The sequence below is a fragment of the Triturus cristatus genome, chromosome 9, assembly GCF_964204655.1.
Source record: "Triturus cristatus chromosome 9, aTriCri1.1, whole genome shotgun sequence".
NCBI classification, from domain to species: domain Eukaryota; kingdom Metazoa; phylum Chordata; class Amphibia; order Caudata; family Salamandridae; genus Triturus; species Triturus cristatus.
In genome coordinates this window covers 905263570-905282169 of record NC_140592.1, presented here as the reverse complement: position 1 = coordinate 905282169, position 18600 = coordinate 905263570, and positions in this window count along the sequence as shown.

The following is an 18600-nucleotide window of genomic DNA, read 5'->3' as shown; positions in this document are numbered from 1 at the left end:
TGAGGCATGTTTAGAGGGCCACTTAAGTGGGTGACCCAATCAGGGCTGCAGGCCCACTAGTAACATTTAATCTTGCTGGCTCTGGGCACATGTAGTGCACTTTAATAGGGACTTTTAAGTAAATTAAATATGCCAAATTGGTATAAACCAAGGTTACATTGTTTTGAGCAGAGAGTACAAGCACTTTAAAGCAGTAGTAAAGTGCACAGAGTCAAAAAGCCAACAAAAATGAATTCAGCAAAAATAGGAGGAGGAAGGCTAAAGGTTTTCAGGCAACGCTGCAGAAAGGGCCAGGTCCACTGCATGAAACTAATGTTTAGCTATGCTGAAAAAACAACCACTCTGCTGTACAACATGGCTTTTACATTGGCAAATCCAATTGCCCTCACAAAGGTGAGACCTATTAGCTTCACCAATGCATTTTTTGTTGGTATTTACGTGACTGCTACTAGAAAGTAGCAACATTTAAAAGTGTAATTTTTACCCCTGCGTCTTTAATAAAGCAAGACTTTCATTTGCTAACTTGGCTTGGAAAATTTGCATTGCAAGTGTGTTTCAACGACCAACTGCCTATAATGCTCCCCAAAACGACCACGCGCCAACCCAGTTTCCAGAATCTAGCTGCATGCATAGCAAAGGTATCTTCATTGTACCGTTTCAACGAAAAGGGCGATTGTACAAAAATGCCTTGAATGCAAAATCAATCTATGCCTATTTAAATAAATGCACCAGATCCGAGGGGGCACATTGAATTCTTCTTAAGAAGCTTGAAGTGTTGATGAATATGTCATCTAATTTTAAGCTTTTTTAAACTCCATGCTATATTGCTAGAATTGGCGGAAACATATTTTGGGTAGGAGCTTTCATGACCACTTAGTCGACTTCACCAGGCAGTAACAGTATAATTTATCCGTGTCAGAAAAGTGCACATTTTTTTTAAATGTTCATATATTGCAAAGCTCATGCCGGATGTTGTCAGGAAAGCTCCCAGAGGATTCAATTAGGCCAGGAATCAGGCTCAGCGCGTTGTCAAATATTTGGCTAATTGGGCGACTCGTAGCTCAGGAAACAATTACAGACAAGTGTCTGGTGCCTCAGCAGAGAATTCCCTCACCTGCCATAGCTGAGTGCACAGCTATTGATCGCCCCTCATGTTGATGTAGGATGTGTTTGCGCATCTCGACCTGGAGCAAACACCACCTCAAAAGAAAACCTTTTGGCAGTAGAAACCTAACGCCCTACGCTGCAGCGGCTAGCAATGAGTGGTGCAGCAGGTGTAGTGGCACCGGCGCCATGAGCCGTTGGGGGCCTACGGAACTCCACAAATAGCAGTATTTTTCAAAGAAAGCGAGGGGCTGGGGCCATTTCTCTTGCTTGCTTTAGGGCCAGTGGCAACGTTTGTTGTGCCTCCTTCTACACTTTTGTTTTAAAAAAAAGTTACTATGGTGAGCTGGCCTGAACATATTTAAAATGGGGGGCTTATTTCTGGTGTGTTTTAGTGGCAGTAAAAAGCTGTGTTCAATAGAAAGACACAAAAAATACGTTTCATATGCATGCTTTGTGAGAATTTGGCGACAGACAGAGGTCTTATCATGGACAATGTTCGCATCTGCTAAACTGGTTACTTTGCACACGTATTTTCACCAGCATTTCTGTGAGTTATACACCTAATGACCGCTTTCCGCATGCCCTCTCCTGTGATTAGTGCAGAATAGCATATTGCATTTTTTAATCAGTTAGCGCCAATGTTTTAAAAAGTAGCGCCTAACCGAAAATACGAGGAAATTAGCCGGTCATAAAGCAGTACTTTGTGCTATTTCATTTTATCATGATAAGGGGGGGGGGGCTTCTTGCTGACCAATCTGGTCATTAATGTACTTGAGGACTTTATTGGCACATATGTGGGATTTCACATAAATCATAATCATAACAATGCGACCTTTTGAAATACCTTTTGAAATACAGTCTTCCAAAGAAGATACCAAAAAGTTAAAGTACATGTAGAGCTTTCATTACACTAAGCCCTGATTATCAGGCGTGCAATGTTGTACATGCCAGCAGCTGATGTGTTTCGCTGGCTAATGTGGGAGGCCAGGACTGAACTTACTCCCTCAGACGACTGCCACTGTGTAAGGATTGCCGGTGTATTAAACACAGGCCTACCCCCCGTCTCGGCAGAATTTGTGTCTAGGTATCAACAGTGCAAATAATTCAGAATGTGACTGCCTGATAGGAAGCTTTTACTTCGCACCGTGAGTCGTAAGGTAGCTTGACGGGTTAATGCACCCAGTGCAGAAATATGCATACAGCCCGGAGGATTCCACAGGAACCGCTGGGATACTGCTTTCTCTTACTGGACATTTAATCTTTGAGGGCGATGAAAATAAGTTCTTGGGAAGTGTAATAAATATTGGAGAGGCATCTATAGCTGAAGTTATATTCCATTTTCTCCACTTCTGCTCACTGTGTGATTCTGGATAAAATATATAACCTGTGCCTCTTACTGCCAGGGCCACATAATCCGTTATCTGCTGCATAATGTGCTGATTTTACCAAAACAAATTCTACCGCAAACAAATCAAAAGTTTCTAAAAACGTTGCAAAATATGTTCCCTCGCATTAGATAGCTCTTTGCAACGATGCGAGGACTCTTGGATGATCTTAGAAGGGCAGAACAGGATCTTACCCAGGAAATAAGGAGGGGGGCTGAAGTTAAGGAAATAAAAACTAAGATAGCCTGTTCCAAACCTAAAATCAATAGGGTCTGGAGTAAAGATATTTCTAATTAATATGAGACATATAAAGAGCAAAGGTATGAATTTGGTGAAGCTACAGGGCGTTGTTTGGCACAGTGGTTGCGAGTTAAACAATCTCTACAGAAAATAAATGCATTGGTGGATCCGGCTGGGAATATAGTAGAAACTATGGAGGGTATATTGGGAGTCTTCTACACATTTTATAAAGAATTATATTCTCAGGATGAAGGGAGTGAACAAGCTAGTATGGCTTTTCTGCAAAAAGTAGACTTATTGGGAATTGGGGTCCTCCCATGGTCCCTGGGGTATGGGGTCCCCGGGGCCATAATAGGCCTGAGGAGGGGAGTCACATGGCCCCCCTCCGGAAAAAAAAAGCAATGGCCAGGACCCAGGGATGGGGTCCCCGGGGCCAGAAGTGGCCCCGGAGGGGGGCCACACGGCCCCCCTCCCCAAAAAATTATAAAATAAATAAATAAAGGCCGGCCCGGGGGATGGAGTCCCTGGGGCCAATAGAGGCCGTTAAGATATAAATATGTTAAAGGGGTGTCAGGCCCTGGGGGATTTGGTCCCCAGGGGCCAAAAAAGTAACAAGCATTGGCATAGCCAATAGGTCTCGCTTTTGGGAACTTCTAAGTATTTAGTTATGCAGCACAATATCCTTGGTGCAACCACATCAACTCTTGTGTGACTAAACACTTATAAGGTCCCAAAGGCGAGACCTATTGGCTACGCCAATGCTTGGTGTGGTTGTGTGGGGTGTGTGTGTGTGTGTGTGTGGTTGTGTGTGTGGGGTTGTGTGTGTGGGTTTGTGTTACTATCCTTGTGGGGACTTGAGTATGATAACACACTCACGCTGTGGGGACTTGATTGCACTGTGGGGACCTGAACCCAGGTCCCCACAAGGCAATGTCTTCTAAATAATAAAAAATGACTTCAGGAACATCTGTACCAATTTTTACAACTTTTTTAAAAATTGCCTTGTGGGGACCTGTGTTTCATCAAGTGTGTTTATATTTATGCTCAGCTCTGCCCCTGTAGACAGGAGGCGGTACTGCAGACTTAAACACACTTTGCATTTAAACACACTTTGCTCACAAGAAACACAAGCTAGGCGCAGAAAGGAGAGACATTCAAAAGTAAAAGCTCCATAACTTGTGTTTATCTAAATACTTTTCATGCACATTAACCGCTTCTCTATTTATTAAAATAAAACTTTATTTATATGAAGCTATTGGTGCTTTTGCTATGCATGAAGTGCATTGCAGATCAGTGGCAGCACTTCCTCAACTCTTCCAACAAGTTCCTTTTCAATACAGATAGTAGTAACATGTCTTACCGGAAGCACCAAAACCTTAAGTACTTAAATACAATGACGACCGGGCAAAAAATATAATCTTCTTTATAATGAAAATGTTTTGTTTCCTTTTGATGCAAATTCATATTCATGACCTAAACTTTTAAGAAAGCTTGAGATATTTCACAGAAAGTATTTTCAAAACATTAGTTATTTCATTGGCACCATTCTCACAGCAGCAAAGATTTTAACAGGACACTCAGAAATCTGAAGAATCCCAAACACATTGCCTCTTTTTAGGTTTTGCCTGCATATAATATTTTTAAGTATGTTTTGAATTTTGAAGAGCACCTTAGTGAGACAAGTACATAATGGCTATACAATGTACAATATTCTTATAGAGGCTTGTTTGATATGGACACAACATGGTTAATAATGCACAAAATAATTTTTACAATGTTTCCATGTGTTGCACCAATCAGCAAAAATCAGGCGGTAAAAGCATGCTCAAAACGTCAGTGGATCTTATTTGCAATATTTTTTAAATGGGGGAAGGACAAAAATGAGCACACATTCTTTGTGTCCATTTTTGTTCTTTAAGTTGAAAAGACACTGCATAACTTGTGTGCTGGTCGTAGTGAAAGAAGTTCCATATTAATGAAGTGCTTCAAACCACACTTCTGCCAATTCTTGGTTCAGTAAAACAAACAGGTGAAGCTGTTATCCAATTTCATGGTTCTCAGTTTAAAAACCTTAGAAAAATGGAAGACTGAATCGGCCTTGCTGGTCCTCAAACACATGGCCTGCAGATTGCTGCATATCTCAGCGGCGAGCGTTTAACTCATAGAGCCATCCTGCCAAAAATGAGTGGTTCAATCATTGCCTCCCTAAAAGATCTGTCTAACTATGCAATTGTTATGCAATTAAAGAGGCTCACGTCAGAAATACCGGACACTATGGTTCTCATTATGTGGATCATGTGCGGGGAAAACAGCACCGTTAAACTGCAGTGTTACAGGTTTTTCCTCGAAGTAAGAATTACCACCAGAATCGGTGTTAAATCATCCGATTTAAACAAATCTTTCTCCGAATGGGCTGCTTTTGCTGTAAGCTAGGACTTTCCTGGCCAAACGTGTGGGTAAAAATCAGTAGTGAGGTTTTACCACAACAGTTGGAATTCTGATTCAGTTTTTCACTGCAGTTCCATGCGCAATCCGAATTAAAACTGAAGTTGGGAGGCTCTTTATATGAAATACTTTATAAGGGCTCGGTTTATAAGGAAGCAATCATTTTAAAGTCTAACAAGCATAATATAAATATTTCTATGGCGATGTTAAACCTTCCGCAAGTTTATTTTAAGTACATTTACATTGTGGATTTATTGTCACTCTCTGCTGGTTGCACAGATACCCTACTCAATTTAGTGAAAATATGCTGCCAGAAACAAATGTGTTTCAATTATTTTACACTTTCAATGTTTTTTCCTGCATGATGCTGGACGATCTTGCCGTTTTCACATTTCAAGATCTTTGGTTTACTCTGAGAGCCCCAGTCACAGCATGAGCAACTGCAGATAAGAAAGCGCTGTGCCTCATTTCTCCACCTGATCTGGGCTGCACGGCACTCCCCACCTGCATCAATAGCACACCACGTGCTAAACGATTACATTAACATATGTATGGTTGCTGAGCAACAGGTCCCTTCCCCCGGACCTCTCTGAATCCCCAAGCACTGGCAGACTTTTAGAAGCAACAGTGCAAAGTGAGCGGGTCATAGACATGCCCGACTTTCTGACTTTAGTATCTGCTAGGGAATGGGAGCTGCAACGAGGGCACTGGTGTTAGGCCATATTTTTAGAAACAAAATATGTAATTTGGTATGATACAAATTTTGGTATACCCCAGAGTTAAGGAAAAATTATTTCACTTAACCGACAGTACGTATAAATTAGAAAGTCAATATTTTGTATTTCACTGACAAACTCTGCTCGAACTTGCCAGAAACGCTGAGACGAAAAGGGAAGCTAAACACCATTTAAAACATATTTTAAACAACTGTCAGGTTACATTTCTCTTTGTTTTGTTAACATTAATCTATTGTGTCTAACATACGAAAATAATTAAAGGCCATGAGATAAGCAATCCGAATTAAAAACTTATAACGCAAATCTGTATTTAAGAAATGCATAAACAAACCTCATTGGCACGTCTTTCCAGCATCTTTTCTGCAAAAGTAGTTGTTTTGTGATGTGTATTTTTTTCGCGCGCAGCACATATTTGCATTGCATCTGTCCACACGCTGTAAATGTTAAATAGCGCTACACTATGTATTAGTTAGGATAAATCTCCACATTACACAGACTCTAATGCAACTTATGTGCACATTTCCTAGGAAGAGGCACAGAATTAAAAATGCAAATTTACTCTGAAAAAGTTGATAAAACACAGGGTTATGTTCAGGCATGGTGTGTGGCGGGTTAGAATGTTTGTACAAAAAGAGGGCCTCATTTATGAGAAGTGTTGCATCGCTGCGACAAAACAGTGATGTAATACTTTTCAGTGCACCCTCCTTGCGAAACCATGGATGCGCTGTATTTACAGTACGGCGCATCATGTCGCAAGGAGTGACAGATACGTCAGTATTACTGACGTATCTGTATGCACAAAAGTGGCACATTTTGGGGTGTGTCTGCAAAAAAGAATGCAACTCCAGCAATGTGTCCTTTCACATGAGGCAAACCCCATGTGAAAGGGCCTGCATCACCCTTACGACTGACATGAGGCAGGCGGGAGGTTTTGGCGAAATGGCGTCCTAGAATTGGCGCACTGAAATCTTATAGATTTCAATGCATCAGTTCTATGAGGCTATGATGCGGGGGAACGCCCACCCTAAATACATTATACCTGATGCAGGTATAATGTAGCGCAGGGGTTGACGAAGTGACGCATCTGCCTAGATGCGTCACTTTGTAAATATGGCGCAACGTGGAGCATTATTTACGTCACCACAGGACACAAAAAGTGATGCTACGGAGGCGTAAATGTGATGCAGGGCTTTATAAATAGGGCCCAGCGAATATAGTATGATATAGGTGATAATATAAGGCTTACTTTCCCTGATCAGGGACTGAATCGTTTTGCAAAATGTTATCATGCTACTCTGTGAATGGCTTTAAAATGAGAGATTTAGTCATCCATGTGGATGTTAAATATATACAAGCAGAAGGATTACAGATTGTAATGTTTGTGACAATCTATCATGTAGTTTTTCTTGTGTTACTTATGAGTATGTAGATGTTAGATTGGTATTCAATCTGAGCTAAAGGGATGCTCAAAAACTTGTCACGCACAGGAAATTGCAGTTGACATGATGTTTGTCACAGAGCTGTCATTTCATTTTCCAAAAATTTTCAAATTAGAGATTTAGGTCAATTAGTATATGTGTGTTCTTTTACTGCACCTATGGGAATTATGAGTTTTGTATAACTACCACACGCTTGCATTGTTTCCCAGATATATTTTGGGGAGGTCAAATCTCCCATACTTAATGGGGGGAGGGGGAGTGCCCGGTAAATACTGAGCCATGTGAACTTAGGTGCATTAAGCTCCAAAGGCAACTTCTTATGGTGCCTTTTACAGAAAAAACTCAGAATAAGTGATAATTGCACTAGATAAATTCCGCAAGCCTTAGTGTCAGATTGTTTTGGATGCAATATTTATCTCACTCAGCACCTGGCTATCATACTCCAGGCCTTTAACTTTCATTGGGATTACAGAGTGCCATGCTGTTATCATTTAGCTGTCATGTTTGTGAAAGGATATCAGTTTTGTGTGTCACTTGTTATATATAGGGATGCTACAGATTGGTATGCAAATTTAATTTTAGGAACGTTCACCCGTATTATGAATTTTATTATGAATAAAAAGTAGAATTTGATATGCTCTTTGTCACAAAAATTCAAACTGCAAACAATTCATCATGCAATTTTGTCATTTAGTTGGGTATATATGGTAACTATAAGCATTAATATAGGCATCATTTTGGGGGGTGGCCAAGCAAGATGACAGACAGTACGCTTTAGTTCCAGGCTCCATAGAAGCCGTATGCCATCCTCTGGAAGTCTGGGCAACTACCAGTTGCTGCCTGGGCAACTAGCAGTTGCTGCACCAAAGTGATCAGTTAGCCCAAGGTGAGGAGAGAGTCCTGCTGCCAAGTGTCCACAACAGGTTGGCGGCTGCACTTGGTTAGCGAGAATGAACTGATGAGAGTCCATGATGGACCGACCGTTGCAGAGCACAGATCCTGCTGCAATGGGGGAGGACCCGGACCCCATGTGTGGTGGCTGCTGCAGCGCACTGTGTCAAGGTGTGCTCATGTGGTGGACTGGCAAGACAGGTGATGATGGCGACCAGGTGATGGCTTGGCTACAGGCTGCGAGAGTGGGGCTGGACCGAATAAGCCTTTCCTGTAACGAAGACTGCAGCTGTGACCGAGTTGAGTGGACTAAAGCAGCGAGGTGGGTTTGGCGCCTCTGAAGCTGGGAGAAGGGGCTGGGAAGCCCATAATCAGATGGACTGTCTGGTGGGCCAGCCTCCTCTGCTGGCTGCATGGTTGCCAGGAGAGGCCTCAGCGCTGACTGTGGTGGGCAGTGGCGGGCCAAAGAAGCTGGTCCCCACATAAAGACTGCACTTAAGTTGAGCAGGTGCAGAGTGGCTGGGTGGGCTTGGGGCTTCTGAAGAGGAGTGCGTTAACTGGGAAGCCAGGAAGCTGCAGGACTGTCTGGTAAGCCCACCTCTTCACATGGCCATGTGCTGAGTTGCCCAGAACTGAACTGGGAAAGGCATTCTCTTTAGGAGGCACTGGGCATTGAGGCTGTGCAGCCACAGTAGAAGAGGAGCAGAACTGCAAACACATCATGGGGTGCAACAACAAATCCAAAAGCTTGCACCAGACGTGGATAGACCAATTTACCAGGTCCAGTATGTTGACCATATGATGGGTGGAGGGTAGGGAAAGTCTGCCCTCAGAGATGCCCTAGACCATTTTATTTTTATTTACATTTTAAACCATATTCTCATAGCCATAGAGAAATCCAGGCAAATGTTGGAACACAAAATAGACTCCATCTCCATGGAAGTCAACCTGTTGCAAATGGATCTCCGCAAGGTCAATGAGTGGTTACGAGATATTGAGAAGAAAGTGCTGCACCCAACTTTGGAAGAGCAGGAGCTGTGCACCACGGTCCAGGTATTGTCGGACAAGGTGAAACAATTTGATGACCGACTGAAGAATCCAGTCGGACAATCCCCAGAGATGCAATCTGCGGCTACTAGCTTTCCAGAAAGGTAGGATGGCAAGAACCTTGAAGAGAGAAAGATACCCTCTTGATCTGTATTTCTTCTACTGTGCTTTCTAAGTGCTATTGGTTCTGTTCCACTAGGAAAATACTACATATATATGATTTTTTGTAAGATCAGGTTTATTATATATTTTTTCAAAATATCTAATATTTCATAATTGTTGAGTGTAAAACAGCATACATATTTAGAAAGTCTACAAATACATTTTGACAATTCTTTCCATTTATGGTAACATGACTGTTATATCAAAGATATATATATATTTTTATCATTCCCATAAAAACAAAATATCACCATTGCAAAGTGCTGCCCTCGTAACCAATCCTCCCACTCTAACATCCATTCAAACTCCAAGACTACCATACTCAACAATCATACCACGTTTCAGCAAACAACACATATATAAGAACAAGCAACGGCGGAAGCACAGATTGAATTTGTATCCGTTGTGGTGGTGTGGGCTGGGATCTGTTTTACAACAAGCGGTCAACCTACGTTTCGGTGTGGGCATATGATACTACCAACCACCTTCTTCAGGACCACACAACAATATAATAACTTCCAGAGATATGTATAAAGGGAAGAATAACAGTTTTCAAAAATCACCCCGGATGCTTAGAAGTGCTCATCCATATAGATCATGTCTAAATTCAGAGACTTAGCCTCCCTTCTATTACAGTAAAGTTTAACTTTCAACTGTGTCCTATCACTGTGGCATGCCTTATTCCGAGGCAGGGTTCTAACTAGGTTAGAAACATATAGGTGTAAATGTCATCACTCTCAGAGTTCAAATCTATTTGGCAGGCTTCTGCTTTTACTACTGGATGTTCTCTACGAGATTATGATTTGGTTCCGCTTTCTTATATATATGATTCTAAACTAGTTAGAACCCTGCCTAGAAATAAGGCATGCCACAATGATGTCATGAGTGATGTAATATGCAAGGGTAGAAGAACTGCATGAAAGTGTCATGAGTTATAGTTACTTTAGGGCATGAGTTACAGTTACCTAAGTTAACTATAACTAGTGACTTACGGGATCCACTCTGCAGTCATAGTTAGGGTTACTAGAGATAGGAATTCCTCTGTATTTTCTCCATTAATAACTTTACGCAACTCCACTGTTCTCTATCCCACTCTATGCTACTACACTATATGCTATTCTACTGTATGAAACTACACTGTACCTCACTCCACTGTACGCCAATCTACTCTATGCCACTGCACTCTATGGTAATTCACTTCAATCTAGTGGAACATTACTCTTTTGCTATATTACAGTTCAGTATTTGAATAGCCCTATCAGGGATTAATATGACACATCGCAGTGGTGCTCTGGACAAATCATTTAATGCATTTACATCGGGAACGTTAATCCTGTGAAGCTATTCCACTGACAAGAAAATTAAATTTTGCAATTTGTCAAGAAGGCAAAACATTTTACATCGCTACAATAAAAATAAACTATTATATTATCAATGTAACTATCATTGGTGATGGTTTCAATAGTGCCTCCAATAGGCTGATCCTCTGAATCTCTTGGGTTAACATTAGATAATGCTCCCGTGCTGCTTTCACAATGGGTGGGTGCTCGGTACGGGCAGATGCCATATACGATCCCTTTGTGTTTTAACAGCACCTTCAATGAGCTGGTTCTCTGTTGCTTCTGGGTAGATTCTATATATCACTTGCTTAGTGGTTCATTTGCATGTGCAATGAGTTGGAACCCTGTCGTTCTTGGGTTTACTCCATATTTCTTGGTGGCTTATCAGTCAGTCAGTCAGTCAGTCAAATATGCTTTATTCGAAGAACATTCATAAAAGCAAAAATAATAATACAATGAGAACAATAATACCTGAATACAGACATACTGAATATAAATTACAAGCTTGGTTGCTAATCCTATTTCAACAAGATAATAATCTACACAAAGAATAGTAGAAATCAATCAATCCCGAAAGTTTAAAAGTGCTGTATAAATTAAAAAAGTTAAAATAGATTAAAAATGGTTAAAATGCAGACGAGTAAATAAGTAAACAGAGAATAGTCAGATGACTAGCAATCTCTATCTAAGCGAGAGAATAGTCAATTAACTAGCAATCCCTGTCTAGGCAAGAGAATAGTCAATGACTAGCAGTCTCTTTTTGAAGTGGCTAAAAATCTCTGTCGTATTGACCATGCCCACCCTAGGTATTTTGCGGTGGCAACTGAAATCCAAATCAAATTGTTGGTGCATATAATACGCAAAGCGACAGTGCTGTTGGTGGTCCCTAGATTTTTACACATCGAGGACAACCAAATACGCCTTGGAACAGCATAAGCTTTGCATGAAAACAAAAAATGGCCGATTGTTTCTTTAGTAGAACCACAAGTAGGGCAGCAACCACAGGGTCCACCTTCCCACTTGGCTGTCAGATATCTAAGGGGAAGAGCACCTGCTCTAAGTTGAAAAAGGAGTTTTCTTTCACCAGGCTTATTTATAATGTCCCAATATGGTTCTAAACAGGGATACAACATAGCCTCCAAGAATTCTCCGGTCATAGACCCCGCACTGGAGCTACTCCAATGCCAAGAGGCAACCCTCTCCCAATAGATATCTTTTAGAGCACTTTTTGTTGGAAAAATTGCTCTCTCCGGATCTTCCCAAAGTGAACAGAGACCAAGCTCAGTCAAGGTTATCTTAAGCGTTTTTAACCACCCAATTTTGTGGAATACATCAGATCTTATAATGTCTAGAAAACCCTCAGCGTAGTGAGAGAGCACAGGGGTCGTCCATATCCTACGCCAATATAAAATTGGACGAAGCTTAACCAGATCTGAAACTGCTCTTCTACCCAGGTCATATTTGAGAGGGAGCAGAGGGGTGCTTTTAGGAACACCCGTTATAGCCCTAAAGAATTTATTTTCAGAAGATTGAAGCACAACCACTTTCTCAAAGCCCCAGAGCTCAGCACCATATAGGGCGGAGCCTAAGGCCTTTGCTTCATAGACCTGTAGGGCAGGTTTAACTGGTTTAGTTAAGGATTTTCTGTGCTCAGCACAAATATCACCAGACAATTGCCTATGTCTGAGTGTGGCGATGTCAATATGACGCCGCCAACTTTTGTCGCTAGAAATATGCATACCTAGGTATGTGAAAATATTCACAACTTCTAGCGGGCGGTCATTTAAAGTAATTTTAGATTTAAAATTACGATGGGGGTTAAAAGTCATAAGTTTTGTTTTGGCTGAATTAATTTCTAATCCATACTCCCCACAAAATTGATCAAAGATAAATAAAGCACGTTGCAAGCCACTGGGGGTTTTAGATAAAATAAGCGTATCGTCTGCAAACATTAAAATGGGGATCTTAATCCCAGCTAAGAAGGGAGCATCCACTTGAGCAGAGAGCATACGATCTGCAACCTCATTAATATACAGAGTAAAAAGTACGGGGCCATTGAGCAACCTTGTCGGACTCCCCGCTCAACTGGGAAGTCCGCTGTAACCGAACCTAATCCTCCCCACTGAATTCTTGCAAAATTAGATTCGTGGAGTCTCATTATCAAGGATAATAGATCACCAGGTAGTCCCTGCTTCTTAAGGACTAGCCATAGCTTAAAGCGTGGAACAAGGTCGAAGGCAGCCCGCAGATCTACAAAAGCGGCATACAAGCTACCCTCGCCTAGAACAACAGTCCGCCATTGGAGCATAGTAAAGCGAAATACCTGGTCCACCGTGCTTGTAAGCCTTCGGAAACCTGCCTGAAAGGGTGATAGAGCATTAGTCTCCTCCGCTCAGTCCAGAAGCCTATTGGCAATCACACGACCGACAACCTTTTGGATAGTATCAATTAGGCTTATTGGTCTGTAATTGCCCGGCTGGGATCGATCACCTTTCTTGTAGATAGGTATAATTACAGCACCCTTCCAAGAGGTTGGCACCGCAGCACCCCATGCAATGGCATTTATAAGAAGATGGATATACTTGCACCAGCGATCTTTATCATTTATAAATACATCTGCTGGAACACCGTCGAGACCGGGAGCACGGCCCGGGGCTACTGAGCTAATGGCCATCATAATTTCGTCAGTATCAAAACAATAGTCTTGAAGCTTATTTACACTAATGTCTGGCCCTGATGCAACAATATTAGGCTCAGCATACTGATTTTCCAAAAATTTCACCCATTCTTCCTGTGGAACATTATTGCATGGGGGATCAGGCGAGCTGCCCCATTTAACAATATGCCAGAATAACCGAGAATCCTTCTTATCACTGGCAGCCTTTAACTCAGACCAGTGGTACTCGTCCCAGGCTTTTTTTGCCATGAAAATACTGGTTTTATAAATTTTTCTTGCAGATTTTATTGCAATTGATTGCCCGCCTTTAATGGCTTTACCTAGAGCAAGTCGTGCAGCCCTGCACTGTTCATTATACCATTTAGCAAGTTTTGGGGCTCTCGCTCCTTTATTTTTCACTGGTATAAGGAAATAAGTTTTAATTGTAGAAAAAAGGGAAGTGTGAATTTCTGATATTTTGTCCATATCAGGGCTGGTTAATTTAGAATGCTCTATAGCTGATATTGCTTGGTCAACCTGGTTGCTAATGTTAACAATGGTCTGTTGGTTAGTCGCTATTTTTTCCCACCTTAATCTGCGCATGTCATTGGTGGGAATAATCTTGGGAGGTATCAGCACAGTGTGACCAAAGGACTGGGTAATATGGGACCACCATTTGTGGGTTACGCACAGTGGGTTGTGATCGCTCTCTATTCGCCAAACAACTTCCATATCACTAGTCAAGGGCCATAGTTTTAAACTACATAAGACGTAGTCAATCCTGCTATTATATCGCCCATTATCGAATGTGCTTGTCCCATTCTTATCACTACAGGTCCTTCCATTTAGGGCTCTTAGACCCTTCTCATAACAAAGAGCATTTATACTAATCACATCATCAGACCACCGCACAACCGGCTTGAGCTCCAATTTGGGGATACCCCATTGCCGGTCCTCTTCATCACCAAAGAGGTCACCGTCACTAATTAGGGGTTCAAATGTTCTGTTAAAATCTCCCGCTATAACAATATTATGGTTTAAAGAATAAGTATCAAGGAGACAGGCCAAGGCTGATAAAACCTTGGTCCTCTCTCCCTTGTTACACCTTACATAGACATTATAGATATCCAAAAACCCTAATTTATTTAAATTTATCCTAACGAGTTGGATGTCTCTATGGTTGGTGTCAATAGTTTTAGTGAGCAACTTTAAACTCTGTCGAACCCAAATAGTTAATCCCCCCATGGGTCTCCCCTTTGAGCCCTTTAATGCAGGAACAAAGTAGTTTAAATAACCCTGCACAAAGGATGGTTCACATGACCATGTTTCCTGAAATAAGCATACATCAAAGTTGTTAATGAAACGTAACCAATCCTCACACTCCAATTTGGAAGTCAACCCTGCAATATTCCAGGACAATAACTTCCTCGATGTGTTCTCAGAGTCGGCCAAGAGACTGGCTGAAGGTGGAGAGACCGGAACTATAAGATGATTGGTACAGGTAACTACTCTGCCTTCAGAAGCTTGTATTCCTCGCTCGCTAGGAAGTGGAGAAGAGACAGGAAAAGATGGTTCAACGGGGGTTGGTGACAAACCATTGGGGTAGTTAAGTCAATCTACATCTTCAAGGTTAGCTAATACCTCGTATCGGTTTCTGAGCGGTATGGGATGGTTAAGCCGACTGCAAAGTGGAGTCCCTGAATTAAAAATGGGAGCTGAGAGGGAACGAGGATAAAAATAAGTCAGTTCCCAAGTAGTAATAAAAGACTTCACGTGATTTTCGTGCCAATTAAGGATATGGTTCACCGCTCGAGGATCTCTAAAATTAACTAATATAATGTCCCCGTTTATATTTTTTGGGGTGTGACCCAGCCAAGGTAAACGCCGCACATGTAAAATTTCCCCATTTATGTATGATGGAAGAGGGCGATTTTGGCCAAGCCAATTAATCACTTTATTTTTTAACTGGAGGTAACTCTCAGTTACGTCGTCCTTTAGGGTTGGAACACCAGCAAGAACGACCACCAAGGGCACAGCTTCTGGTGGTAGTTCAATACAAAAAGACCTACGCGTCTGTGAAATGGGAATTGGATTATTAACTTTGCTATCACACAATATGCCTTTTGATGTTGGATTTGTCCCTCCTGATGAAGCTCTTTCTACAGCTAAAATAGGAGGTTGCATTGAATTCAGGAGATTAGTTCTTCCTTCGTTATTATGAGTTACATTACTTACATCTGGGTGATTTTGAGAAATAGGTTTTAATGGTACAACAGGAGGAGGTAATGTAACAGAAGAAGAAATAATAGGAGAAGGAATAATAGGAGAAGGAATAATGGGGGGTGCTTTCATTGGTTTAACAAAATTCCTAATTAATTCCCTGTTAGACTCTATTACCGACTCTACTTTCTCAAGCCTTCTATTAATGGATTTCAAACTCTCAATGATAGGTGACGTGAAGGCTTTCAATAGCTGGTCAATCTGAGCCAGTAGCTCTGCAGTAGTAGTAACTTTTGCGGGACATGGAGCGAGCGTAACTTTGGTCTGTGGAATAACATCAGAGAGTATAAAACTATTGTCGTTAGAGACCAAATCAGTATTACAAATACTTTTGAATGTTTTGTTCTTTGGCTGCTCAGGATCTACCTTCCTCCTTTTTCTAGGGATTAGTCCGGACTTTTTAGGGTGCCTGGATGAATTAGCCTTACAAGGTGGGGGTTTAATACCTTGAGAGGGTGGCCCATTAGATAAGGCTACTTCAGGGGATAAATTAAGAGATACAAATGACCCAGTTGCGGACATGTCCTTAGGTGACTCGATTATAGAAATTAAATTCCGGGATAGTGTTGGGGAACCGACATTACTAGAAGTATATAAAACCTCCTTTTGAGACAGCACACTCATATCCGGAGAAATATCTGCAAGAAGGGGAGCCACAGGAAGAGGCGTATTTTTAATATGCTCAATGGAGCGGCGGCGCCTCGCCCTTAAATCCTCAAGAGTGGCTTCCCGATCATTTCCGGACATAACTTTAAAAACATAACCATCAAGAGTCCCCTTACTAGTACCTTCAGTCATGGTAATACAACAGGGGCGAGTCTGCAGCTACAGGGTAATGATACTGCCGATTCCACAACAACAGCCCAATATATCAATGTCAAATACTACATAATCATTACAATACCAGATGTGACCTAAATAGGATCAGTTCAAACCAAGAGTTAGGGTGTGGGCCCAGCCCGGCCTCCCTCGGGCTCCGGAGGGGTACAGAGGGCCCGCCCTTTGCCCGGGCTTAGCCCGGCGCTGCCCGCGCGCGGTCCCGCGATGCGGGGGGCGGTGATATTTTTAAAGCGCCTTCTGGCGCGAAACGCAGGGTGTCCGCCTCCGGAATGTGCAGAAAAGGAGCCTGGGTGCCGTAGTTTTGCACGATCTCCACACAGCGGTCGCCGCAGAACCCACAGCGACAGCGGGAGGGAAGGCACAACAGACAGGGATTTGGCAGCCGCCTAGAAGCGCCACAGGTTAGGAGCACACCACCAGCAGTTCACAGGTAACAGGTGAGCAGAGAAACTCGTATCAAGACTCACCCTCCTGCCATCCTCCTCCAGTCTCAGTCTCTCTTTCCAGTTAGCTGATGTTCCAGAATTTCTAGGGTTCAAAAAAATCACAATCTCACGTTTTATCTGTTCTTATTGTAGCGCGTCTGTCTGTCTGTCTGTTAGTCGGAGAAAAACCACGCCTCTTCCAGTTCTCCACTTTTCTAAACGCTGGGCCCCAACACCATGCAGGACCTCCAAGCAGCTGTTGCCACAGGTGAAACCCGGCCAGATCCTCCACTCCCAGCCGAACAGCCGACCAGCAAACAGCAAAAACCAAACTCTCTCTGGCTCCGAGCCCCTGCAAATCAATATCCAGCCGGCGGGAGTAGTTCTCTGATTCCAGCCGCGGGAAAACCACAGGGCCACGAAGCCGCCGAGAACGCGGCCGGGAATGCAGCCGCCGCGTCTAGAAATGTAAACGCGGCAAAAATTCAGCAGCCGCTGCAGTCCTTGGCGTCCGTTCTCGCCTCACCAAAACCGCGGGGCCGCGAAGCTGCCGAGAACACAGCCGGGAATCATCACCATCAACCGGGTGAATCCACTATCGCTCCTGAGTGAACTCCATATAGCATTCCTGTGTTGGCGCACAGTGCCTCACATGGAAAGGGTCATTTGATGGTACTTGGTAGACTACAAAACCCTGGTTGCCCTAATTAATGGCTACCAACGGTAGGCTGTACAGTTGAAAGTGTCCACATTAAAATTAGAGAGTACCATTATACTTTACTCCATCCATCCGAACACTCGCCCCTACACTTCATGGTTAATGTGTAGCTATATTGAGCACTCTCTGCTGCCACCATACTGTTTCAAACTTCAGAAATATCAAAACATATTCCTTATAGGCTAATCTATAAACAACTTAGTTTCAACCATTTCCTCCTTAGTGTTCTTCACAGCCATACCAGGGGTATGACGTACTGTATAAATAAAGCAGTCTGAGCATGCAGAAAGCCCTTTAGGATTTGTGTGGGGGATGGAGAATTCTGTATAAATCACAATACAGTAACACACTTTGCTTAAGGGATAAACCTCTGCTTTTCTTTTTCCAACGAATGGTGAAAATTGGACCTGAAATGACATTGCAACGCATTTGTTTATTATTTTTTTAGAAGCAGGTTCTTTGACGCAAGGATGATTTTATTTCTTATGTGAATTTTTCTTCTGAAGAACTTTTGCTTTTTGCTATCATTGGATACGTGGTTATATTTTCCATGTATTTTCCATAAAGGTGTGCTGGATCCCGATTCTTATAGTATGCTAGTGTTGTTTAAAATATTGAAATGCATTTCTGGCAAAGCTTTTACATGATAGTGGACACCGCTCTCCCTTATTATTTCCGTGTTCATGACGACTTCCTAGGGAAGACTGATTACCATTAGACAAGCAAGTCAGATTTCATTTGCAGGAATAAAAATGGTCTCTTTTCTGTTTTGATCATTTGCATTACTCGTGTAGGTTAAATTTAAACGTGTTGTGTAAATAAAAACACACTTGTCACACCCTTTAAATGTGACCACAGGGCCAAATAATTTAGGTGACTGTTTTCTTG